Genomic DNA, 25835 nt, shown 5'->3' with positions numbered 1-25835 from the left:
CACTTCACAGCACCAAGCTGGCCCAGCCTCCCACAGACAGACCGGACACCTCTACCACAACCTGCCTTTGCATTTAGCTCATGATAGTTATGGGTGCAGGAGAATTAGGTGATTGTAATGAGGGAACTAGGAGACAATGTAAAACTCTCCATTCACAATAATACTAATCTAAAATGGAATCATTGAATCACCTGTTTTCAAGGATAAAGTAATAAAGGTGAAATGTGTAATGATGTAAAGGAGCTCGTTATTTTTCCAGACAGCCCTATTATAAATTAGTGAATGGACGGTCACAAAATAACTTAAAAATGACCAGACTTGTTTTCAAAATGAAGGATTTTGCTAAAATGCAAATTTCATCCTGAAGGCTACATGGGGGGAAAAGTGGTAGAGTTTCTCTGTCTTTTCTTTCATTGCTTCTCATCACACTGGAAGAATGATTCTGACTAAACACTTTGTCTGGGAGAAGATGTTTTGTCTTTTATTTATATACAGGTGCATCTGGGTTGGTGTTCTCCTAATTCCAACCACCCTCACCTGCTGCTTTCTGTGTGGTCACTGAGTTGTGACAGGAGAGAGGCCAGATATTCCAAGGCCAGGACAAAGCTCATTTGGGAAACCAGTCGAGCCTTCGCCTTTTCCCTGTCCACCCTCCTGCCTTTCTAACCTAAGTAGCAAAACTCATCCTGAAAGAATCACAGAGCTTTGGAGATAAGAGGGACCTTTGGCCATCATGTCATCCAGCCGTTTTATTTATTTTAAAAATGTATTGATTGATTTTAAAATTTATAAATTATTTTTGTATCAAAATTCTATGCCCAGAGTTTAATAGTCATGTAACATGTGTTAAGAAAAAGAGCAAGTCATAGTCCTCCTCTCCCTACGGTTTACTGTCTCCATGTGCAGTCACCTTCAATTCTTTGAGCTGATTCCACTGGCAATTAATTCAGTTTTTCTAAATAACATGCTTATATTGTTATTGCTTGATCTATTGGGTATAGGCATTAGCTAATAACTGTCCACTATAGAAGACGAAGATTTAGCTGTCTTTTCTCCACCCCACACATACCACATATATGTACTGTTCCTACCCCCTCCTCCTACACCCTTCCAGTTTCCCTGTGTAGTTACATCTTGACTGTAGTCCGATCGATATTGAATGTTTTATTATGGTTGTGTGAATAGTGTCATATAGTATGTTTGAGTTTCCTTTCCTGTGTGACGTTTTGTTTTTCTTGTAATAAATAACTGCCTTGTTCTTCGGTTTGCTTAGTTTTCTGTGTATTTTTCCTTAATGGAACCCTAAGCTTTCCACCAGTGTCTTCATTGCTTCTCAAACAAGTTAAGTGCATGAGGTTCTGTTCATTTTATTGTCTTGCAGAAGTTTCTGCCAGTCGCTTCTGATCAGCCTGGACTGAACTGGTTGCCTCTAGGACCTGATGTACAAATGTTACCGTGGGGCCTCTCTTCTCCATCATTCTGGGGATTCTAGTCACCTCTTGTCTGTATCAGTTCCTTTGTTTGTCATCTCCTACATCTTCCTCTTTGCTTCTTCCTCTTTCTTGGTTTACTCCCTCATTTTGGTGGAACACTTTCCAAAGAATCTACAGCATCCTCCAGTATGAAAAATATTCATTGCAGTCAAAATATTTGAGATCTTGCATGTCTAAGTCTTTATTCTAACCCTAACACTTGATCGACTGATTCACTGGTATAGAATTCTAGATTGCAAATCTTTTGGGGTTTTTTTCCTCAACATGGTGAAGGCTTGGCTCCATTGTCTTCTAGTTTCCAGTTACCATTGAGAAATCCAGTGCTGTTCTGATTGCTGATCTTCTGTAAATGGCTTGCTTGCTTTCTCTTTTCCTTCCTTTCTTTCTTTCTTTCTTTCTTTCTTTCTTTCTTTCTTTCTTTCTTTCTTTCTTTCTTTCTTTCTTTCTTTCTTTCTCTTTCTTTCTCTTTCTTTCTTTCTTTCTTTCTTTCTTTCTTTCTTTCTTTCTTTCTTTCTTTCTCTCTCTCTCTCTCTCTTTGTTTCTTTCTTTGTATTGTTATTATTATTGCAGAAACCCATAAACTCTTCGATTTTCTCCCAGTGTCTCAGTATTTCATGATGCTAGACCTTGGTGCAGGTCTATTTTCAGCCAGCATGCTAAGCACTCAGGGGGCCTTTTCAACCTGAAAACTCATGTTTTGAGTTTAGGGAAATTTTCTTAACTATTTTCTTATTTCCTCCTCTCTATTTTCTTTTTCCTTTTGGTAATTCCTTTTATGCATATAGAATACCCTGGATTTGTCCTCCAGTTTTCTCTACTTTTCTGTCTTCAGTACCATCTATTTATGTTTTTGTCTTAGTTTCTGAGAGATTTCCTCAACTTCATCTCCTAATCCTTCCACTGAGTTTTTAATTTCCGTTACCATGTTTTATAAGAATTCTTTTTTTGTTCACTGAGATTTTATTTTTAGCAATCTTTCCTTTTTTCATGATTGTAATTTCTCTTTTTTCCTGAAGATATTAGGATTATGTTTGTTGTTTTGCTCTGATTTTTGTTTCTTCTCTCTTTTTAGTCTCAGTTTTCATCCAGGCTGCCTTTTTCTCTTTGTTTCCATCTACATGTTCTATGCTGGAGGTTTTCTTCAGATTTTTGGAAATCTTCATTTGTCTGCTCAACTAAGGTTTGAGTGGGAGACTAAAAAGCTGATTAGAGGCCAGGTGTGGTGGTTCACACCTGTAATTCCAGCACATTGGGAGGCTGAGGTAGGAGGATTGCTTGAGCCCAGGAGTTTGAGACCAGCCTGGGCAATATAGTGAGACCCTATCCCTACAAAAAAATTAAAATTAGCCAAGTGCAGTGACACACCTGTAGTCCCAGCTACTCAGAGGCTCAGATGGGAGGATGGCTCGAGCCTGGGTGGTTGAGGCTGTGGTAAGCTGTTATTGCACCACTGTACTCCAGCCTGGACAACAGAGCAAGAAAAAAAAAAAAATCCCTGACTGGAAACTTAAGCACCTGAGAAGAGTTTGTTGACCAGCAAGGTATTGAGCTCATCAGGCTCCCTATAGGAGATGCTTCCAGTTTCTTGCTTGGTGGAGAAAGGCCTGGCTGTCAGCCTTCTGGGACGTCTGGCAGGAACAGGTGTCTTCACATCTAGTATACATATTCACTTCCTCTCTTTCTTTTACCTCAATTGCTTCTGGTGTCCCTGGGTCCACATATCCTGTTCTGTGTCTTCCACAGGGAGAGAAAAAAATCAAATCCTCTAGTCTTCTGTTGGAATGGGGAAAGGTTTTTGCCTGGCTATATATTTCTTTGCTTTTCCCAGTGGTAGCTCAGGATTTTCCTCTCGAGTTTGCTAAATTGTTCATATGCCTTTCAGACTCCTCAATTTTTTCTCTCTTAGCTTCTTCCAATCTTCTCCCCTCTTTATAGGTTTATGTCCTTTTTTAACCCTTTATTGTAATTGTAGAGGGTTGAGTGTGCCAGCAAAATTAGATGGATGTGTTTCATCTGCCTCTGCTTCTTCGTCTACAGATCAAGAGAGGCCCAGAGAACTGCTCAGGAAAGATTTTAAGGTTTGTAGCATAGCTTAATTGCAAAAGTGGAGCTAAGACCTACAATTCCTGACTCCTTGTTCAGGGCAGGCTTTTTCAAAATAGACAAAATCATTAATAATGAGTTAATCCATAATCAGTATATTTCCGATTGGGTGTGGATGAGTTGAAAAGGCTATTTTTTAAAGAGTTCTTTGTATCTTAACTTTGATTGGTATCTCATCATGAGACAGTAAATCAGAAAATGAGAACTTCCCAATGCCAACATGCCCCATAGACAAGCCCTACGTAAGAGAGGACTAGCGAAAAATGTTGATACGACAGCAGTGACTGTGCTGTTATACTGCTCCAGGTAACTGGGGTTGCACCAGATCTCCTCTACATGTGGGAACAAACAGGGTTGCAGTCACATACCCAAATTTCACTGGCTCTTGCCCCATCTGCCCACGGTCAAGTGCTGTCCAAGTATATCTGTAAGTCCCCAGAGGTGTCTCCTTGGTGCTCACAAACAAGTCCAAACAAGATGCTAGAAAGGATAGAAAAGACAGAAAATCTTTGCCCTTGAGAGCCTATAATATTTGTATAAATAGTCACAATAGAAAGCAAATGGTATTCAATGAAAAATCTACACAAAGTGAGTTAGGCAGACAGAGTTAGGAAAAATGACTTGCCTGGAGCTGTGTATGATGCCTGCAGTAAAGGAAGAGTGTTACAGAGTGAAAACTGCACATCCCTGATCATATTGCTCATTGTCCTTGGCATAAGTGCCCAGAAAATGTTTTGTAATTATCCACATTCAACATTCAAGATGCTCATGCTTGGCTGAACCAAGAAGGGATTCCACAAGTGACAGTGTCGCTTCATAAAGGGTTTAATTCCAGGAAGATTTACATTGATCACTTTTATTTGTGTTTGTAACAATAATTAATACATCTAACTTTTCAAATGCAAACAGATGTGTTGAACTCATCAGCCCAGGCACTGTGAGAGAGAGCAGAGCTCCCCAATTTGCTCTTGTCGTTTGTCCTATGTGTCATTCTGTGGTTAAGACAGATTTAAAATTCATTTCCTGGCCTCCCGTGACATAGAAACAGTTCTTAATAAACAAGGGACTCCCACGTAAAGCCCTCTCAGTGTGATCTCTGGAAAAGTGGGGAACTGGATATTTTTGTTTAAGAATACACAGCTCTCAGATGTAACCAGAGCATGGTACTTCTTTGCCAAAACAGGAAGGTGGGTCACCTGAGAGCTGGCCTCGGGTTAAAATAATTACATGAGTTCTGGGGAGTGGTGAGAGCTTCATATTTTTATAGCACTTTTATAGTAATGTTTATGTAGTATTTTACTATATCCATATGGAAGATATTTTTTATCCAATGAGTTATGACTACCATTAATTCATGCACATTCTTTTTACATTTTTGTTTATAATAATCCTAAGAACTATGTCTTTGATGTGTACTGTATGCAATGTAGTCAGCCAAGAGCTTTACAGATATTATTTTATTTATTGCACCCATCAACCCTCTACGGTAAGCACTGGTGGAGCTGACAAAAGGGACTTGCTTAGAAACATAAATGTCAGGCTCATAGAAAAATCGATTATTGACAAGGGCATTGTGTACCCAAACCTAAGACCATATAGAAAACATAATAACTTGACCCATAAGATGAACTTCTAGATGAAATGAAACTTTTTTCCCTAAAATCTGTAATTCTTCAACCATTATGAATGTATTCTCAAATGCATCATTTGAAACATTCCTATAGGCTGGGCAAGGGGGCTCATGCCTGTAATCCCAGCACTTTGGGAGGCCGAGGCAGGAGGATCACTTGAGCCCAGGAGCTCAAGACCAGTCTAGTCAACATGGCAAAACCCCATCTCTAGAAAAATACAAAAATTGGCTGGGCATGGTGGCGCGTGCCTGTAGTCCCAGCTACTCAGGAGGCTGAGGCAAGAGAATCACTTGAACCTAGGAGGCGGAGGTTGCATGAGCCAAAATCATGCCACTGCACTCCAGCCTGGGCAACTGCGTGAGACTCTGTCTCAAAACAAAGAAAGAAAAATTTCTACTTTTGGATCTCATGAAATGTACCTGTAGTTAATCAGGAAGTGGCACCATTAATGACAAGAAAGAACACAAGTTAAATAGCAAATAGTTCTGTCAGTAGAATCATATGATGTGATTTGGGCTAAGATCAATATTTTTTGCATATTCATATGTTGCTACAGAATGTATGATATCTTATATATCTCATCACTTTCCATTGACAAGCAGCATTGAGTCCAAGTTTTACTTAGAAGTGCATTCAGTCAAGTCACAGGTAAGCATGGCTTAAACTAGAACTTTTCAACCTGTATGGTGAGGCCCATCGATGAGCCACAAAGAGATGTGCAGAGATATGTATCCGCTCAGGCTTCAAGGTAGGGAGGAGTTTTGGGGCATCTGAAGCCCCCAGCATAGTTCACCTCAGGTGCCAGCAGTCTCCTCTGTGCTCCCCAGAGGGTGGTACAAATATTACCACCCACTGTGAATGTCATGACACAAAAAAGATGGAGAAGCACTGACTTGAGATAGAATAAAGGACGTTTGTCATTTACTTAAAGTTAGGTGTATGCAGTCTAGGGTGGGTACAGCTGCACAGTGACACTCTTAAGTATCCAGGCTCTTTCCATCTTTCTGCTCTGTCATGCTTCACTCTGGTTTTTGCCTTTCTTGTTTGTGGCCCCATAGTTACAAGATGGCTGCCATAGCTTCAGATATCACATCCTGTCTCCAGGGACTTCTGCAGGAAGGAAATAGAAAAAGCAAAGAAAAAAGGTGGGGAGGGAGAAATTCCTCATTGCAAGGCTTTTTATGGGGGAGGTTGCCCAGTTGTGCCCCCAGCAGCATCCTCTTAGCAGCTTATGGCCAGAAGTGGATTGCACGACTACCTCTAGCTGCAAAGGAGCCTGGGAAGAGGGCTACCTCCCCTGAGACTACTATAGGGGAGAGAAAGATGTCTTTTCTTTACCCATCACTAGGTTCATGCCTATAACCCCTATAACAGAAGACATATTAACAAGAGAAAGGCATACAAATGTATTTAATGTTTTAATACGACAGAGGAGCTTTCAGAAATGAAGACCCAAAAAAACAGGCAAACCTGTGTATTTTTATGCTAGAGTTGATGAAGAAGTGGAAAGTATGATTGACCAAAGGGGGTATGATCTAATGGTAAAAGACTGGGTGAAACTTAGCAAGACTTCTTTGTTCAGATTGGTCACCGTGTCCCTGTGTCTTCAGAGATAGTATATTTCCTTCCTCCAGGTATAGGGAGGGCACCTCTCAAGTGGGGTCTTACAGCCTACTACAGGCCAGAAGATTCTTTTATTGCCTGCTTCAGGCAAGAAGGGTGAGAGAAGGTCAGAGAGTGACCTTCCTAGGTTTATTACCTGTTTTCTTTTTTCTTTTTTTTTTTTTTAAGACAAGGTCTGGCTCTGTTGCCCAGGCTGGAGTGCAGTGGTGCAATCTCAGCTCACTGCATCCTCTGCCTCGCGGCTCAAGCGATTCTCCCACCTCAGCCTCCTGAGTATTTGGGACTACAGGCATGCACCACCATGCCTGGCTAATTTTTGTATTTTTGTAGAGACTGGATCTCACCATGTTGTCCAGGCTGGTCTTGAACTCGTGAGTTCAAGCAATCCACCCGCCTTGGCCTCCCAAAGTGCTGGGATTACAGGCATGAGCCATCACAACTGGCCAAGGAGCTGTTTTCTCAAATGCTGAGTTGCCATATAATGGGTAGAATATCCTGAACCCCATCACTACAGATCTCCACCTACTACCTAAACTCTAAACCTGGGGTTCTGTTAGCAAAGACAGGACACTGTGGCTTTTGTGTAGGCACCAGTGATTGTGCCAAACACAGACTGTAAGGAAAAAGCCAGAATGATGTTTTTTAATGAAACGTATTTTTCTGCTTCTTAAGTAATTGTTTAGACTCTTTAAACTAAAATACCACCCACCGGATCATTTACCCCTCAAACTAAAAGCCTATTCTGGAAATGGATTTGAAAGAGAGCATCCTACAGACAAAAGAACAGTTTGTGCAAATCTCGGAGGAATTTTTCTCAGGATTCATTTTTATTGAGACAACCAAGCAACATTCATGATTTTGTAGCTCTAAGTTGTAAACTAGATATAATTTTTTGCTTTGTTTTCCTCCTATTCAATCACATACTTAGACATTGATATTTTTAATTATTTTTTAAATTAGGTGGGCTCTTTGGAATATTGCGTAAGATGCCTCGAATCAGGCCACAGTGCTGGAAAGTTATCATAATGCAGACGTCTCACACCACAAATTTTAAAAGGTTAACTTTTTCTGGTTCAAGCAGTATTAACCTTGGATATTTAGAAAAATTGTTTTCCACATTTCCTCAGAATTGGGGACAGAGAAAAGTATTTTTATGGTGTTGCAAATATTATGTCAAACACTGAGAGGAGAAACTAAGTGTAATCGTCACCTTTGATCAACTTATAATTTTTAGAATTGTTGATTCATAGTACTCCCAACACTGACTTGTAGGAAAGAAAGAATAAGAAAGAAAGAAACCACCAGCTATTCAGGAGCTTTCCTTAATAACTTGAAAAATCATAGATATGATAATTGTGAACCAAGTTCCAGTCTATAATTAGGAATAAACTTTTTCTGCTTTGTGAATTCATTTTCTGATTATGAAAATTATATAGGAACTTTATGATATAGGAAATTTGGAAAAGACAGTGGTTATTCTTAATTTCACTACCTTAATACAATCATTAATGCCTCTGTAAACCCCATCAGACCATTTCAGATGTGTGTAATTCATGATATGATTGTAATCCTAGTGTGACTGCCATTTTACATTATATCATACAAATTTCTATGGCACGAAATACTATATTCTCTTCACACTTCTCTTCATATTTTTCTAGGTTTTATTTTTATGAAAGTCAAATAGTTCTTCCAGGACCATTATTAAAACTGCCAACCTCCATCCATTCCCCGCCCCTATTTCCTCCTCACCAAAGGCAGTCACCGTTTTTATCTGATTTTTTTTTTAGTTATTTCTCTAAACAAAATACTTGAGTTGCCATTTCCAGTGTTTTTGTTCTCACTTTGGAAGAGGTTGATATAGCTCCCTTTTAGCACTCCACTTTCACACTAACCCTTTTCATCCTCTCTATTCTCCTAGTAGAGTTGCATCATAACTTCTATTAGATGGTAATTTACCTTATATCATAAATATATTCGCAACTGTGCCCTGTTGTAAAGTTTCATTATATTTCCTTATACTTCTCCCCAAAATGATGTTCCATTCTGTTTCATTTACTTAGTTGTCTACATATTTATTAATCATTGAATCTCAAACTCTTTAAAATGTCTAATTGATTCGGACGCATCGGATGTTTCAGCAGAGTTACTCAACTGAATAATCTCTGCCCAGAGTCTTCTGACCTTGTCTAGTCTGCTAAGTTTGGTGCAGAGATGTTATCCTGGGAACTTCTTTCACCTTTGTTCTGGGAATTCATTTTGTCTCTGAAGTTGACTCCACTGCTTCAGAGTGTTTATATTTTTCTCTTCTTGGTTTATTCCTTTGTTTCTACAGAGCACATCCCCCAGTATCTTTTTGAGAAAAGGACTCATGGGAAGTTAGTTTTTGGAGCTCTTGCATGTCTGAAAATGTCTTTATGCTAACGTCACTCGTAAGTAACAGTTTAGCAGAGTATAGAATTTTATTTCAGAAGTGGTTTTCAAAGGCATTATTCCATTGTCTTCAGGCTCCCTAAGTTGCTGTTCGAAAGTTCAAATTTATCCATTTCCTGGTCATCTGCACGTTATCTATTCTCTCCCCATCTCTGAAAGTTTAAAGATGTCTTTTTCTTAATTGTCTTGGAGTTGGTCTTATTTTCATCTGTAGTAAAGTGTTGTATTCAGTGGACCTTTTCAATCTACATACTCAAGTCTTTCAGGTCTAGAAATTTTTCTTTTTTCCTTTTTGGTCTTTTTTTCTTAGGTCTAGGAAATTTTCTTGATGATTTCATTGCCTCTGTTTTTTCTTTTCTCTGTGTATCTCCTCATTTGAAAATTGAAGCTGCTAGACTAGTCTTCTATGTTTCTGTTGTTTTTTCTCTGTCTCCCATCTCTTTGTCTTTTTACTCTATCGTTTGTGAGATTTCCTCAGATTTTCATACAGTCCTCTAATTCAATCAGTTCTACTGTTACATTTTTACTTTCCAGGACCTCTTTCTTGTCCTGATAATCTCTTCCTTTAGTATCCCATTCTTTTATTTCATAGTTGCTGTAACTTATCTGAAGATACAAATATTAGTTGGGGTCTAAGGGTTTTTTGGCATTTTCTAACCCCTGCATTATCTTAGGTTATTCTAGTTAGCTTTTTTCTGTATTTTTGATCTCTTTTACAATAGTAGCTTTTCTGAGATTTCTTGTAATCCTTGGTTGTCTGTTCATACTTAAAAGCGTGTCACTACAAATCTATCAAGACAGAAAGTACGTTAGCAGTTACCTAGTGCTGGGGATTTGGGGAAAATGGAGTAACTATTAATGAGCACAATTTTCTTCTCGGGGTGATGAAAATATTCTAAAATTGGTTATAGTGATAGTTGCACAACTCTGAATATACCAAAAGCCATTGAATTACATACTTTAAAGCAACTAAGTGTATGGTATATGTATGGTATATCAATAAAACTGTTTCAAACGAGAAGTGGGGCACTAACAAAATGATTAGAAGTTCAAAGTGCATGGCTGGGGCTTGTCATCTGTGGGTTTCACCGTAGGGCGATTTGGCTGGGCTGTGTAGTTGGGGAAACCTGGTATTTGTCTTTCTTCTTGGGTTGATTAGATTCCCAGAAAAGGCTCTACCAGTCTTTCCAGCCTGGAGGATAAAGACTGGCTGTCAGCTTGATGGAAGCCACGTTGGGGAGGAGACTGTCTCTGAATCTGGCGGGCTAGTGCCTCCTTATCTCCTTATTTTCAGTTGGTCCCTTATCCCTGTGCTGTGACTAATGATCCCCAATCTGGAGACCCTCTGTTCCACCCACTCCAGAGAATAAACCTCCATTCTTAAAATAGGGTTGAGAAAAGGCAGTTGCATGTAGGTAGAAGTTCTGGGAGATGACCTACCTGCTGCTTAACCAGACTTTCAACCACAGATACTTAACTTAGCTGCCTCCTCTTACCCTGACACATGCTATTTCATGGATTCCCGGTGCTTCTAATTCTTAAGTCTTTTGAGAGTTTTGTGAATCAGGTGTGTTTTAGGCTTTTCCCTCATTTGTATGACTTTTTAGAAAAGAAGCAAAGTGGGAAGCATGTGTTCACACCATTTTTACCTGAACAGAAATACGTATTTCGCTCTCTCCAATTATTCAAGGTCATTACAGTATATATTATCAAGATCTTTTTTTAATTTAAAATACTGATTTGGGGGAAAAAATGACATAGAATAAACATTTCCTTCTAGACAGAATACTCCTGTTTTTTGTAAAATCAAAAGATTTGAGCACATTTCTCCCCTACTAAAGGCAGAAATATTATTTTTCATATGCAAGTAGAAAAATCTGTCCTCTCTGAATTCAGAGAACTGGTTAAATGCATTCAAAATTGTAAGAGTTATGATTAGCTGTTTTAAGATAAATAGGTAAAGTAAGCTTCTGGCCAAGTCATGAAGCATTTCTTTCCCTTTGCAAATGATTTAAAGTCCTCAGATTCTGACTGCCTCATAGAGAACAGATAGATTTTTTTGTTGTTACTTGCTGTAGAAAAATCAGAGGTTTACTAATTGCTTTACCTACTCTTCTTACGTGGTTCTTTGATTTGAAGGGATTTATTCAGTCCATCTAGACTGCATTTGGAACTCAGAGGATTAAAACTATGGGCAGGGGGACAGTGGCCAAGCTTACTATTCTTTATGATACTTGATCTTGCAGCTGACTTAATTCCTGTTTTCATTTCTGGTGCCTAGAGCTGCACCGATATTCATTTCATATTTCTTAAAGGTTTATCAGGTAAATAAGAGAGAGAACCATTCATGGTTAACAGCACAATTGTCATATATATTGACAACTTCAAGGCAATTCTAAATTGTCTCCTTCTCCAACTAAAACATTTCAATATGACAGAACCTTGGTCCAAATTCTGTGTGTTACTTACCGTGATTTTTAAGATCTCCAGTCTCTAAAACCTTATGATTCTGTTTCTTTCTCAACCTAAAATGGCACCCTTCTTTTACTTTTGAAAAGAACCTTTATCTCATTGTATTGATGAAAGAAACTTATATTTGATTTAGATTATTACTCATAATAACTTGACCTTTCCAAAGCATCACAGCCATTCAGAACTGGCTACATTTGCAGGATCTCAAATACAATTGTGAGGACCAGTGTGCAAAAATTATTAACGGTTTCAAGATGGGAACATCAGAGCATTAAACAAAGCAAGCAGTTGTGCACGGTGACTCACACCTGTAATACCAGCACTTTGGGAGGCCAAGGCAGACAGATCTCTTGAGTCCGAAAGTTCAAGACCAGCCTGGGCAACCTGGTGAAACCCCATCTCTACTAAAAATACAAACATTAGCTGGGCATGGTGGCGCATGCCTGTAACCCCAGCTACTCAGGAGGCTGAGGCAGGAGAATCACTTGAACCCAGGAGGCGGAGGTTGCAGTGAGCTGAGATTACGCCATTGTGCTCCATCCTGGGTGACAGAGCAAGACTGTCTCAGAAAAGAAAAAAAAAAAAAACCTAAGAAAGGAACCATTCTAAGCCCAGGAATCCTTGCAGTTGCATAGATCACATGACCCTGTAGTCAGCCTGAAATTATCTGTGGAAGGAAGACACGTTTGATGTCCCTGCCAATGATAATTTGCTTTGGTTCAACTATTACAGTGACTAACACTTCCCCTGATCAGGGACCTTTACAATGGTAGTGGGGGCATTCATTATATAGTCATTGCCTGAAATTCCACATTTCAGGTGTATCCTGAGTTAAATCACACAGCTATTACACTTTAGACAATAGCTCCTTCAACCATGGGCAGTCAGTATTTGGTGGTGGTGACTTCAGGCGCTTTCTTCCTGCTCTGACAGTAGCTTTCAATGGGTCAAATTCTTCAAGCCAAATTAAATGAAAACTTGAGATCTGATCCCCAAGAGAAAAAGAACTTGAATAAATATATAGCTCCTATTTCTAAGCTCCTGACATTTTGTAAAGCTACTTGATTTTCTCCCATCTCACTTGTTTTTCAATTCAGTGCATCTGAGCACCTGCTCTTCATATCAGAAGGAAATGAAATCAATAGCATTTTCTTCCCCAGTGGCAGTCTTTAAACTTCCTTCTCTTTTGCCAGTAAGTCATCACTCTTCTTTAAGACTGCTTTTGTATCCAGGCATGTCCAAGATTTCCTTGACTTGTTTGTTTTGAACTTTGAACCTGATAGACACTTAGTAATTCATTTGGCTCCACCCCCACCCTTAGAGCACATTATACTAACACAGTGGACTGAAATGTTTCTTAAGGGTTTATAAAAGGATGATTATGATACCATTAAGAGAAATAAAGGCCCTAAGGGAAGTAAAGAGCTAATATTTATTCATCATGAGTAAACATCCGATCTTAGCTTTCTCAGAACAGGGCATGTATTAATACGCTGAACTTTGAATAAATTGGCATCTCACTTCTGTGGTTGCCTTGCTGCGAAGGGTGCTCTCCTGGGACTGCCACGAAATAAGCAGAATCCGACCCAGGCTAACCTGATTCCCCATGCAGGAAGCTGATGAGCCTGGCATGTCAGCTCAGGCTGAGAGTTCTTCTCCCCAAGAAAGCAGAATCAAAGCCCATGCGTGGAAGTTACAAAGAAAGGATTGTTCTATATAAGGAAGAGTTTAATAGTATGGTTAAAGAAGAAATAGGCTATCCTGAAAATGCTAAACCTCTCACTGGAGCTGAGCAGCCATCTGGGAAGACTGCTGTAGAAGAGAGAGAAATAGCACAGGACTTTTTAAACTAGAATGCCTGTAGGTTTCCTTGTAAATGCTGCAATTCTGGAATTCTCTTAACTCCCAAGAGGAGGTTGATTGATCACAATAAATACAGAGCCTGATAGAAGGAAAAATAAGTCTGTTATATGTGTATAAACCTTCTCCCCTTATGAGCAAAGTGAAACCAGACCTGTAGGCCTGTGGCCTTAAACGTAGGCCTGAGCCTTAAGCTGCCACCACTTGGCAGGATGTGCATCCTTTGAGGAAATTGTAAGGTTATATGGCCGTGGTTTTCCGCTTGGACAGGTAACCTAGCATAGAGGCTTTTGAATTAGAATGCCACGCCGCTGTTGACCAGCTACACTACTTTACCTCCCTGCACCTTAATCACCTCATCTACAAATAATATCGACTTCACAAGATTGATGTGAGGATGAGATAAGAAAATACATATGACTGTCTAGTACAATGAAGAGAATATATGTAAGATACATATTCTATGACTCAATTAGTTCTGTGACTTAATTTGAAAGTCTAAGGTGAAGATGGGGGCAGAGGGTATCCCTGGAAAGGCTAACGTTCTAGTAGAGTTTAACTCACCATTGCCACTTCTGATGGGTAGTCTAGTTCTGCAAGACCAAGCCTTTCAACCTGAACTCCAGCACCAATCACAGGCTGGGAATGACTTAAGGAAACGAAGCCAATTCCGAACCCCAACACACAGCTGTTGTACAGATTTTGTCTCACAAATGAACAATGAAATAAATGAAGTCAATCTTAAACTTCTGAATTAACTGTAAAGTGATACAAGAGCTTTGTGTTTAAGGATGAGAAGGTTCAGCCTAGTTCCTCAGTGTTTCCATACGCAAACCATCCAAAAATACAGTATCTATCCTTATCTATTAAAAAAAAGGCAGCGGGGCGCAGCGGCTCACACCTGTAATCCCAGCATTTTGGGAGACCGAGGCAGGTGGATCACCTGAGGTCAGGGGTTCGGGACCAGGCTGGCCAACATGATGAAACTCCGTGTCTGCTAAAAATACAAAAATTCGCCAGGCGTGGCGGCACATACCTGTAATACCAGCCACTCAGGAGGCTGAGGCAGGAGAATCGCTTGAACCCAGGAGGCGGAAGTTGCAGTGAGCTGAGATTGCACCACTGCACTCCAGCCTGGGTGACAGAGTGAGACTCCATCTCAAAAAAAAAAAAGAAAGAAAGAAAAAAGCTATTTGTATTCAAAAAGCAAAACAATGGGGGTATGTCAGAGGGTACAGGGGCCGACTGAAAGAGCTCTCAATGGCTAAAATTGGAACAATTTGAGCAATAAAATAACACAGTTTTGAGTTATAACCCAAAGAATAAATATCCAAGAGGCCATACTAATATTAATATATGATTGAATAAAGAAATAAATGGAGGAGAAGAGACAAAATTCCCATACAGAAGAACTCCAAATACTGTATATAGCTACTCCACCCTGAAGGAAGTGGAACATAGCACCCCATCCTTTAAGTGTGGGCCACACTTAGTGGCTTGCTTCCAAAAAGTACAGCCCGGAAAGGGAGGTGGGGGTACCTTTGCAGTAGAGAAGCCTGGTAAACACTACCTCAGCCAGGTAATCAAGGTAAACATCATCAAGGATAAGTCATGCTAATAGTGCATAACCTTGACTTAATATGGTACTTTACCTCTGTCATCTTCCTTCCAAAAACTTACAAATACTGTGTCTAATCATGAGAAAAACATCAAGCAACCCAAACCGTGGGACATTCTGCAATATACCTGATGAGTACTCTTCAGAACTGTCAAGGTCATCAAAAACAAGAAGTCTAAGAAACCATCACAGTCTATAAGAGCCCAAGGAGATGTGACACCTAAATGTCACATGGTATCCAGAGTGGGACTCTGGAACAAAAAAAGGGCATTAAGGAAAATAAACAAAATCTGGATATAGTGTGGAGGTTAGTTTTAAACAAAAAGGCGTGGGTGCTTCCTCTCTCAAAATGACATCACAGAAACCTATACCACAATCATGCATTATAGTAACACTTGGTTATAATGTAAATGTTGGGGGATTGTGTTCTTAAACTGTCTCTTGAGGCGTTACTTGAAATGATGGGAAACTCGGTATACAGCTGTGTGCAGAGATGAATAAGTAATCTGCCAAATATTAATACCCTGGGTCTTTTTGCAGCTGAATTTAACTGTGATTGATTTATTATGCAGATCACATTTTCACCTGCCATAGAATCCCAATCCATGTAAGACTGAATATGTACAGTTTCGAATCTTATAGTTCAAATGTCCCAGTTTCCAGAATTTGGGGTTGGGAAAAAGTTTTTCATGCATGTGTGCCATTTTTGGAGACCCGTGGTAGTTGTTTCAACCTATGAATGAATCAAGGGCATTGTGGGAATAAACTACGTCCCCACATATTGTAGCTGGACTTTTTTGTGAGGACCTTTACACCATCTAATAAGTGATCTCTCATAACAGATTGCAGTTCCTTGCTGCCCCAACTGAGGAGTTTTCTAGAGCTTCCTTCCTTGGGTGAGAATAATAGGTGAAGGGCATTGCTATAGACAAACAGAACTCCTTGAGGCTGGGTCCTTATGTAACAACTCCTTGGAAATAATAGGTATCAGATCTAGAGTTCTCTGCTTACAAGCAAGAGAAACTGAAGTAGCAAAGAAAATCATGAGGAAGATAAGAATTAGTTCACATAATCTGAAGAAAAAGCTAAACTACCAAGCCAAGGGAAGAATATGAAATACAGCAGCTCAGAGGATTCCACCATTCATTGGGCAATGATTTGTGGAGCCTCTGCCCTCTCCCAGACACTACTACAGCGTGAGAATCCAGCAGGGTGTTGATTGTGTCATCGTTTGATCGCAGGCACAGTATACTTGAAACTGTAGAATTTTTTATTGAACAGTACTAGGGGAAGAAAAAAAAAACCACAGACTCAGATTTTTAAAACAAGACTTTACCATTTATAAGAAATTGCCAGAAGGTAGAAGAAAAATGCTCACCAGCCCAGTGTCTAGAATCACCCATTTTCTTAATAGGTCAGCACTATGAGATATCTTCTGTACCTGAGCATATCCTCCCACCCGAGGCCCTTCCAGGAATTGCTTTATGATCTACGGGAAAGAGAGCCTTGTTCTCATAAGTAAACAAACTTCAGTGGGGAAGACTGATAATAAACATTGAAAAAAGATCAAATATACATTTGGAAACAAGGGGAATCAGTGTTTGTTCAGAAGAACAAAAGAGAATGCGACTTTAAAAAATCTGTAATGGTTGTCCAAGTGAGTAACATGAGGATGTATTTGTTGAATTTCTAATTCATAGAACATGAAATTGTTTTCGTTGTTGAGGTTGATTTTTTCATTAAAAAATAGCCCTTACTTACCCCAACACCCTTACTTTAGAAACTGGAAAACCAGGGTGCATAGAAGTGACATTACTTACTTAACATCACACAGCTAGGTAGTAGCTGAATCAAGACCAGAATCTAGTTCTTCAACTCTGAATCCAATGGCTTTTCCATTGACATGTTCTTATATGTTATAAAGGATGATGATAACTTTCTAAAATCATTGACTGATGAAATCTAAAATTGTTTAAAGGAACATGTGTTTTTCCTTAAATTGTTTCTCACTGAAACTCTGTGCCATCTAGAATTATAGCTGGGGTTAATTACATGTTGTCAAGACCAGGCACTTTGCCAAGTCTTTTAGATTCGTATTCATTGTGTACTTGTAACAGGATTGGCCTAAGCTTTGATGATTACCACTGGGGTTTGGTTGTTCCTGGCAATTAGTAGGAAATTGTCCTACCCAAGCAATATGCATGCAGTCATCTGAGATAATCTTTCCCGCAATATGAGGAAAAGTGTTGGTAAGGCAAAGTAGGTCAGGAATACCAAGATGGATGGAACTTTTGTTCATCTAAATGTGAACTTTATTCCCTCACTATATATTGTATTCCATACGTGATGGTGTGTACCCTTTTTCAGATTTCCATTTTTAGAATTGAAGAAAATGGGCTGTTGCTTTTAAAAATCGTGTTCATTTAGTTGTGTTTTTTAATCTCTGTTAAGAAATTCCATATAAACATATGGATTTGAGCACACCTTGTGATTTTTCTGGGGTCCCACCAGGATCTGTGGCTCCCTGACTGATATCCACCTCTCCAGCATGTTACCAGCAGCCACAATGATTCCAATGGAAGCAGCAACTTCAATATATTATGCAAAAATTGGTTCCTAATGTTTTCCTCTTGCCTTCATGCAGTGGCATGCCACAGCCCGCAGCTTCTGGCTTGCTAGAGTCAGATTTTGCAAGCCAGTTGTTAAGAACAGCCATTATTTTGTTTGTTTATTTATTTATTTATTTATTTATTTTATTATACGTTAACTTATGGGATACATGTGCAGAATGTGCAGATTTGTTCCATAGGTATACGTGTGCCATGGTGGTTTGCTGCACCCATCAACCAGTCATCTCCATTAGGTAATTCTCCTAATGCTATCCCTCCCCTTGCCCCCGACTCTCCGACGGGCCCCAGTGTATGATGCTTCCCTCCCTGTGCCCATATGTTCTCATTATTCAACTCCCACTTATGAGTGAGAACATGCGTTATTTGGTTTTCTCTTCCTGTGTTAGTTTGCTGAGAATGATGGTTTCTAGCTTCATCCATGTCCCTACAAAGGACATGAACTCATCCTATTTTATGGCTACATAGTATTCCATGGTGTATATGTGCCACATTTTCTTTGTCTAGTCTATCATTGATGGACATTTCGGTTGGTTCCAATTATTTGCTATTGTAAATAGTGCTGCAATAAACATACATGTGCATGTGTCTTTATAGTAGAATGATTTATAATCCTTACGGTATATACCCAGTAACGGGATTGCTGGATCAAATAGTATTTCTAGTTCTAGATCCTTGAGGAACTGCCACTCTCTCTTCCACAATGGATGAACTAATTTACACTCCCACTAACAGTGTAAAAGCATTCCTATTTCTCCACGTCCTCTCCAGCATCTGTTGTTTCCTGACTTTTTAATGATCGCCATTCTAACGGGCATGAGATGGTACCACATTTGTGGTTTTGATTTGCATTTCTCTAATGACCAGTGATGATGAGCTTTTCTTCATATGTTTGTTGGCGGCATAAATGTCTTCTTTTGAAAAGTGTCTGTTCATATCCTTTGCCCACTTTTTGATGGGGTTGTTGTTTTCTTGTAAATTTGTTTAAGTTCCTTGTAGATTCTGGATATTAGCCCTTTGTCAGATAGATAGATTGCAAAAATTTTCTCCCATTCTGTGGGTTGCGTGTTCACTCTGATGTTAGTTTCTTTTGCTGTGCAGAAGCTATTTAGTTTAATTAGATCCTATTTGTCCATTTTGGCTTTTGTTGCCATTGCTTTTGGTGTTTTAGTCATGAAGTCTTTGCCCATGCCTATGTCCTGAATGGTATTGCCTAGGTTTTCTTCTAGGGTTTTTATTTTTTTAGGTCTTATGTTTAAATCTTTAATCCATCTTGAGTTAATTTTTGTGTAAGGTATAAGGAAGGGGTCCAGTTTCAGTTTTCTGCATATGGCTAGCCAGTTTTCCCAACACCATTTGTTAAATAAGGAATCCTTTCCCCATTGTTTGTTTTTGTCAGGTTTGTCAAAGATCAGATGGTTCTAGATGTGTGGTGTTCTTTCTGAGGCCTCTGTTGTGTTCCATTGGTCTATATCTCTGTTTTGGTACCAATGCCATGAAGAACAGCCATTATTAACAATCAAATTATATAAACTTACAATTAAATGAACTGTATTTTTTAAAAGGTAATAGTCAAAACTGATCTCTTCTTAATTATTCCACTACTTACCTACTATTATCTGTGCTCTTGAGATAATTTGTGTATATTTATCTACATCATGGATATAGTATCTAATGGTGGGCTACTGTGCATTGCCTCCTGGCGTTCAGTGGCATCACCTTGATGTATTAACGTAGAAATGTTTATTTCACAGCAGTTGAAAAGTGTTATAAATTAAGCCTAGGTTTATTGTTTTGTTGATTATCTGTTTTCTAAACTTAGAAATGCTTTGTATCTATAGCTGTGACATTGACAAAAGCATACTTATTTCTTTGAGGAAATAATCTAGTATTTGAAAATTATATTTCCCTTCAGCAAAAAATGTCTCTCATACCGTTGACGAAAGAATGAATTTCTGACTGATGTCTTTATTTTATTTTTGTCCTATTAATATAAAGGAAAATATCAACCAATACCATGTTGAAATGGAACTTCATTATTCACCAGTTGCAGTCATAGATTGACTAAAGATACGAAACTGCAAAAATCTAGAAAAGCATTCTGTGACAATCAATTGGTTATATGGAACTTATGGCAAAAATTATTGTGTATTTTATTATTTTAAATTTTCTACACATTTTTTTTTTTTTTTGAGATGGAGTTTCGCTCTTGTCACCCAGGCTGGAGTGCAGTGGCATGATCTCGACTCACTGTGACCTCTGCCTCCTGGGTTCAAGCGATTCTTGTGCCTCAGCCTCCCAAGTAGCTGGGACTACAGGAACGCACCACCATGCCCAGCTGATTTTTGTATTTTTAGTAGAGATGGGGTTTCACCATATTGGCCAGGCTGGTCTCAAACTCCTGGCCTCAAGTGATCTGCCTGTCTCAGCCTCCCAAGGCTGGGAATACAGGCCTAAGCCACTATGTCCAGCCCACATTCTTTATTAGTAAAGTTTATTTTAAAAACCTTATGTTGTCCGGGCACTTTGGGAGATCGAGGCGGGTAGATTACCTGAGGTCAGGAGTTCAAGACCAGCCTGGCCAATGTGGTGAAACCCCGTCTCTACGAACAATACAAAAATTAGCCAGTTGTGGTGGTGCATGTGTGTAGTCCCAGTTACTTGAGGCCAAGGCAGGAGAATCTCTTGAACCTGGGAGGCAGAGGTTGTATTGAGCCAAGGTCATACCACCGCACTCCATCCTGGGCAACACAGCAAGCAAGACTCTGTCTCAAAAACTAAAAATAAAAAAATAAAAACCTTATGTACATACATATGCACATGGGTTTTTCCTCCAAATGCTGGTTGTTAAACCTTTACTGGTACACAACTCCTTCTGAGCCAGTCAAGTCTATAATATGTGTTTCTTTATATAATTATCTTCAACGATAATACTAATAACAACTAAAATGTATTGAACACAAGGGACAAATTTTGTAACAATCAACCTCACTGAATTCTCCCAACTGCTGCAGGGACCAGGAGACAATGAGGAGGGTAAATTCAGGCACCTCCAGCATGAGCAAGGACATCTAATAGGTGCCTTCTGAGGGCAAGCAGATGGTAGACACTTGCACATATTATTGTTGACATCAACCCTGTTGTGAATAAGGAGAGTGATTTTTATCACTGTGATAGGGATAAGAACAAGCTCAGAAAGATAAAGTGACTGCCCAAGCAAGCCCCAGCTAAGTAATGCTGGTTAGAAGGGGAGACCACAAGGCAAGAACTAAAGCCTTCCAGTGCCTGCTCCTGCATCAGCTCAGACGTAATACAACCACCTCATCTGTTGCAGTGAGCTGAGATCGCACCACTGCACTCCAGCCTGGGTGACAGAGCGAGACGCCATCTCAGAAAAATAAAATAAAGTAAAACAAACACATTAACAAGAAAAAAAATCTAAGAAGAGGCTGTAGATATGTAGATACATCAATGATAAATATTTTGAGAGCATTTTTAGTAATAGCCATTAAGAAATTTTATGTAAATAGGATTTAGACATACCTATGAAAGATAGGCATTATCCAAAATAACTAAAGCTTAAATTGGACTCTGAAAATGGATAATTTAGACTTTTCAAGAGTAGGTCAAAAACATGGGAAAAGGTATATCGTTTCAGTGACAGCTTGTAAACATTAATATTTGTATTTACAGATGGCTAAGCACATTAATATATAACAAGAAGTCAGGTCTATAAACAGTGTAAAATAATGGGCAGCATGTTCATGGTTCTTAACCAAAGGCCTAATTATTTATTAGTTTACTTATATGTGCTTTCTAGAAGGTAGGATTTATTCAGCGTGACATGGTAAATGGTTACATATCTGACCTAAGTGGAATTCAGAGCTCCTGAACACCAGCCAGGCCCCAGCCTCCTGAGCCAGAATGCTAACCGCTACAGACTCTAAACACCAGCACTAGAGCAGTTAGCACCAAGCCAGGAGGCACAGGCAGGGCCTTCAGCAGTTCCCTTTGACCTATATCTTACTCAACATTTTTTTCGGGGGCAGGGAGACAGGGTCTCGCACTGTCACCCAGGCTGGAGCGCAGTGGCATGATCTTGGCTCACTGCAACCTTCACCTCCCGGGCTCAAGCGATCCTCCCACCCCAGCTTCCCAAGTAGCTGGAACTACAGGTGCGTGCCACCATGCCTGGCTAATTTTTTGTAGAAATGGGGTTTCACTCTGTTGCCCAGGCCGGTTTCAAACTCCTGGACTCAAGAAATCCTCCCACCTCGGCCTCCCAAAGTGCCGGGATTACAGGTGTGAGCCGCCACACTCAGCCTTAATCTTCATTCTTGCTAAGATGGATCATTCTGGTCCTCAGTCATTCTTAGAAGCATACCACACCGTTTCTAGACTGCACATCTCACTGCTTTACCATTTCTCTAAGCCGGCATTTCTTAAAGTATAGGCTCTAGAATCACCTGCTTCCGAAACAAGGTGTTTAAAATGCAGCTTTCTGTTGTCAATTCTAATGCACATTAAAGCTTGAGAACCACTATTTAAGTGATTGGAGTGTTACTAACGTCAGATTCTAACACACCTAGCCTTGATCCTTAACTTACAGAAAGGGTCAAGGTTAACTTTTATAGTATATAAAAGAACCACTGCCAGAGATTACTAAAGCTGCACCATGATTTAGAAACCAGAGCAAGTGTGTCTATCCCTAAACTGCTTATGTTCCTAGTGACTCAGGACAGGTGTCGACCTGTATAACAGAGACCAGTAGCTTCTGTGACATTTTCTGATTAGTCAGATCAGAACTCGTAATTTGTTTGGTGTCAGCCTAGCGACAAATGAGAGAACTTTCCTGTCATTCTGCACCTCTTTGAAGCTAGCAAGCACAGAAAATCAATTCTGTTTATGATTTTCCAATAGCTCTGAACAGTTATAATTACAGTGTACATCTGAGAGAGCGAAGCTGCTTTTCTAATCTGTTTTCATATTATTTTTTCCAGCAGCTTCTGCAGACCTAATAGTAATGTGGGTTTTGACTGAAGGATACCACTTACATGCTGAGGGTGCTCATTTTAACCGTGTGTTTTTAGCACATTGACATGGTGACAACCTGAGTAGAGTCTGAAAGCTAAGGCACAAACGCTATCTAGCAATTCCTGGTCAATAAAAAAGGTTTAAAAAAAACGTTTGCTGGATTTTACTGAAGAAGAGCCTTGCTTTTTGTTCTGGGTTTTTGTTTGTTAGGTTGGTTGGTTTTGAGACAGTTTTGCTGTGTCACCCAGGCTAGAGTGCAGTGGCGTGATCACAGCTCACTGCAGCCTCAGCCTTGTGAGCTCAAGCAGCCCTCCCACCGCAGCCTTCCAAGTGACTGGGACTACAGGTGCGTGCCAGCGTGCCCAGCTAATGTAGAGACAGGGTTTTCCATGTTGCCTAGGCTGGTCTCAAACTCCTAGACTCAAACAATCCATTTGCCTTAGCCTCCCAAAGTGCTGGGATTACAGGCATGAGCCACTGCACCCAGCCAGGTCTTACTTTTTAAAGACAGAAAATGTAGTGTTTAGCAAGAAATATGAATTGTACTTTTTTTCAGTGGCCTAAAGTATAAACTTCCTAAAAGTTAAGGTGTTTGTTTATGAATGCATGTCAGTGAGTTCTTTTTTCCAAAGTGGTATTATGGAGGGAAAGTCAGTGAGTCAGCCTATTTGCCGAGGCCAGCTTGTCCTTCAGGCATTTATACCGCCAGTATTAGTTTGCTAAGCCGCCCTTACAAAGTACCATGAACTGGATGGCTTAAACAACAGAAATTTGTCTCACAATTCTGGAGGCCAGGAGTTCAAGATCCAGGTGTCAACAGGGTTTTCCTTCTGAGGCTGTAAAGAAGAATCTGTTCCATGCCCCTCTGCTAGCTTCTGGTGGTGTGCTGGCAATCTTTGACAATCCTTGGCTTGTATATCTCTGCCTTTGTCTTCCACGGAGCATTCCTTGTGTGTCTGTGTCTCTATGTCCAAATTTCCCCTTTTTATAAGAACACCAGTCATACTGAAGTAGGACACACCCTATTCCAGTATGACCTCATCTGAACTAATTATGTCTGTGACAAACTCATTCCCAGATAGGGTCACATTTAAGAATTTGGGAATGATTACAGGCGTGGGCCATTGCACCCAGCTGAAAATTGTATATATTTAAGGTGATACATTGTAAAATGATTACCACATCAAGAAAATTAACATATCTGCCACTTCACGTGAGTATATTTTTTGTGTTGTGAGAAGCCTTAAGATCAACACTCCTAGCAAATCTCAAGTATACAATACATGATTATTAACTATGGTCATCATGCTGTGCCTCAGATCTCCAGAACTTCCTCATCTGGCATACATTTTGGCTAACACCTCCTCACTTCCTCTTCTTTCCACCAGTAACTATCATTCTAGTCTCTGCTTTTATGAGTTCAGCTTTCTTAGATTTTACAAATGAGTTCGCGCAGTGTTTGTCTTTTTGAGTCTGGCTTATTTCACTTAGCATATGTCCTCCAGGTTCATCCATGTTGTTCCAAGTGGCAGAATTTCCTTCTTTTTTAAGGATGAATACTATTCCTTTGTATATGTATACCACAGTTTTCTTTAACCATTCATCAAATAAGGCACACTTAGGTTGTTGCCCCAACATTTTGGGAAGCTCCCTCAGTTGGTGTTCTGACCATGTCTGCTTATTTTTTGGTTTAAGCCCAGCACTTGGAATGAAGTCAGCACTCAGTATACATTTGAATGGATGATTGGTAGTTTTGTAGGGAGAAAAGCAGATACTATTTATTATGCTGATAGTTCATTATTAAAGTAAAATTTATATATAGTAAAAATGCAGAAATCTTTATAGTTCCATAAATTTTGAAAATTATGTACCCAAGTCACCATCACCCAGATCAAGATAAAGAACATTCCCCCATCCCACCAGCAAGTTCCCTTCTGCCCTTCTTAGACATGACCCCAAGGGCATGAAAACATTGTCCTTTGTTTTCTCCTGGAAGCTTTCTAGATTTAACTTTCACATTTTGTCTGTGATTCATCTCAAATTAATTTCTGCATGTGGTATGAGTGGGGGTGTCGAAGGTTTCTGTTGTTATACTTTAACATCTATTCCTTGTTCCTTTGATGAAATCAAATAATCAAGACTTGTCTATGGAAATAGATTTGTCATTGAGAAATGGATCTCTGTATCTCTTTTTCTCTTTTATAATTGAAACTTGGTTGCTGGGGATAGCTTAGAAACACAGGAAAGGGCTAATTTTCTGCAGTGATTGGATGGCTCAAAGCAATATGTATGGGACCTATTACTCCAGTCAGACCTACGTCAAATCCAGATGCCACCAGAGGTCAGACAAGATAGTCTTAATACTCAAATGTACAAAATAAATGGCCAGAGACCTCACCTAACAGGGTTATTTTTAATGAGTAAATGAAATAACGTGTGTAATACAGTCATCACAGTATAAACATCGCAGTCAACAATGCCTGCTAGCTTTAAACGTGTGCTTGTGTGTGTACATGTTGGGGTATGATATTGGAAAGAAAAATAAATCTCATGGAGATATGTGGTGAAAAAGGTCCCTGAACTTGGATGAGGGTTCCTCTTTGAAAAGGTTTCTCCCTCCAGCCACACACACACACACACACACACACACACACACTCACTCCCCTCAAAGGGAGAGGGGGGGCCCTCTGCTCACCTCCGAGGCTGCTGGTGGCAGGAGCTCAGTCACTGCCAGTTCTCTGAGCCATCGTGGCTTCTGTCCTCACAATGAATAAACCTGGAAACACTGTTTGAGTCTCTTCCTGCCTACGGGTTGTAAGTGCTGCCCTCTGAGCTGTGCCTGCAGCAGGCTTCGTGCCTCTGGTGCTCACTTGGGGGCAGGGGAGCCATCAGTTGATACCAGAAGAGAGCCTGCTGCTGTGCTGCTCTGCTGCCTTCATTA

At 39.8% G+C, this 25835-nt stretch overlaps 1 protein-coding gene and 1 long non-coding RNA gene across 3 annotated transcripts in view; one reads left to right on the top strand and one right to left on the bottom strand.

The window, feature by feature from the left end:
• Window positions 1-25835, top strand: part of PIP5K1B (phosphatidylinositol-4-phosphate 5-kinase type 1 beta) — a 305606-nt gene that overhangs the window by 250250 nt on the left and 29521 nt on the right. The window lies entirely within an intron of this gene.
• On the bottom strand, window positions 979-23983 carry LOC140713043 (uncharacterized). The gene is made up of 3 exons (XR_012094926.1): window positions 23675-23983; window positions 6153-6337; window positions 979-4076 (listed from the first exon to the last, which is right to left on the bottom strand). It is a non-coding gene; the product is annotated as an uncharacterized lncRNA (long non-coding RNA).

This window comes from Chlorocebus sabaeus, chromosome 12 (genome assembly GCF_047675955.1).
Source record: "Chlorocebus sabaeus isolate Y175 chromosome 12, mChlSab1.0.hap1, whole genome shotgun sequence".
In the NCBI taxonomy this organism is placed as follows: Eukaryota; Metazoa; Chordata; class Mammalia; order Primates; family Cercopithecidae; genus Chlorocebus; species Chlorocebus sabaeus.
Note: the sequence above shows the minus strand (reverse complement) of the source record. Positions and strands in the feature narration are given on the sequence as shown.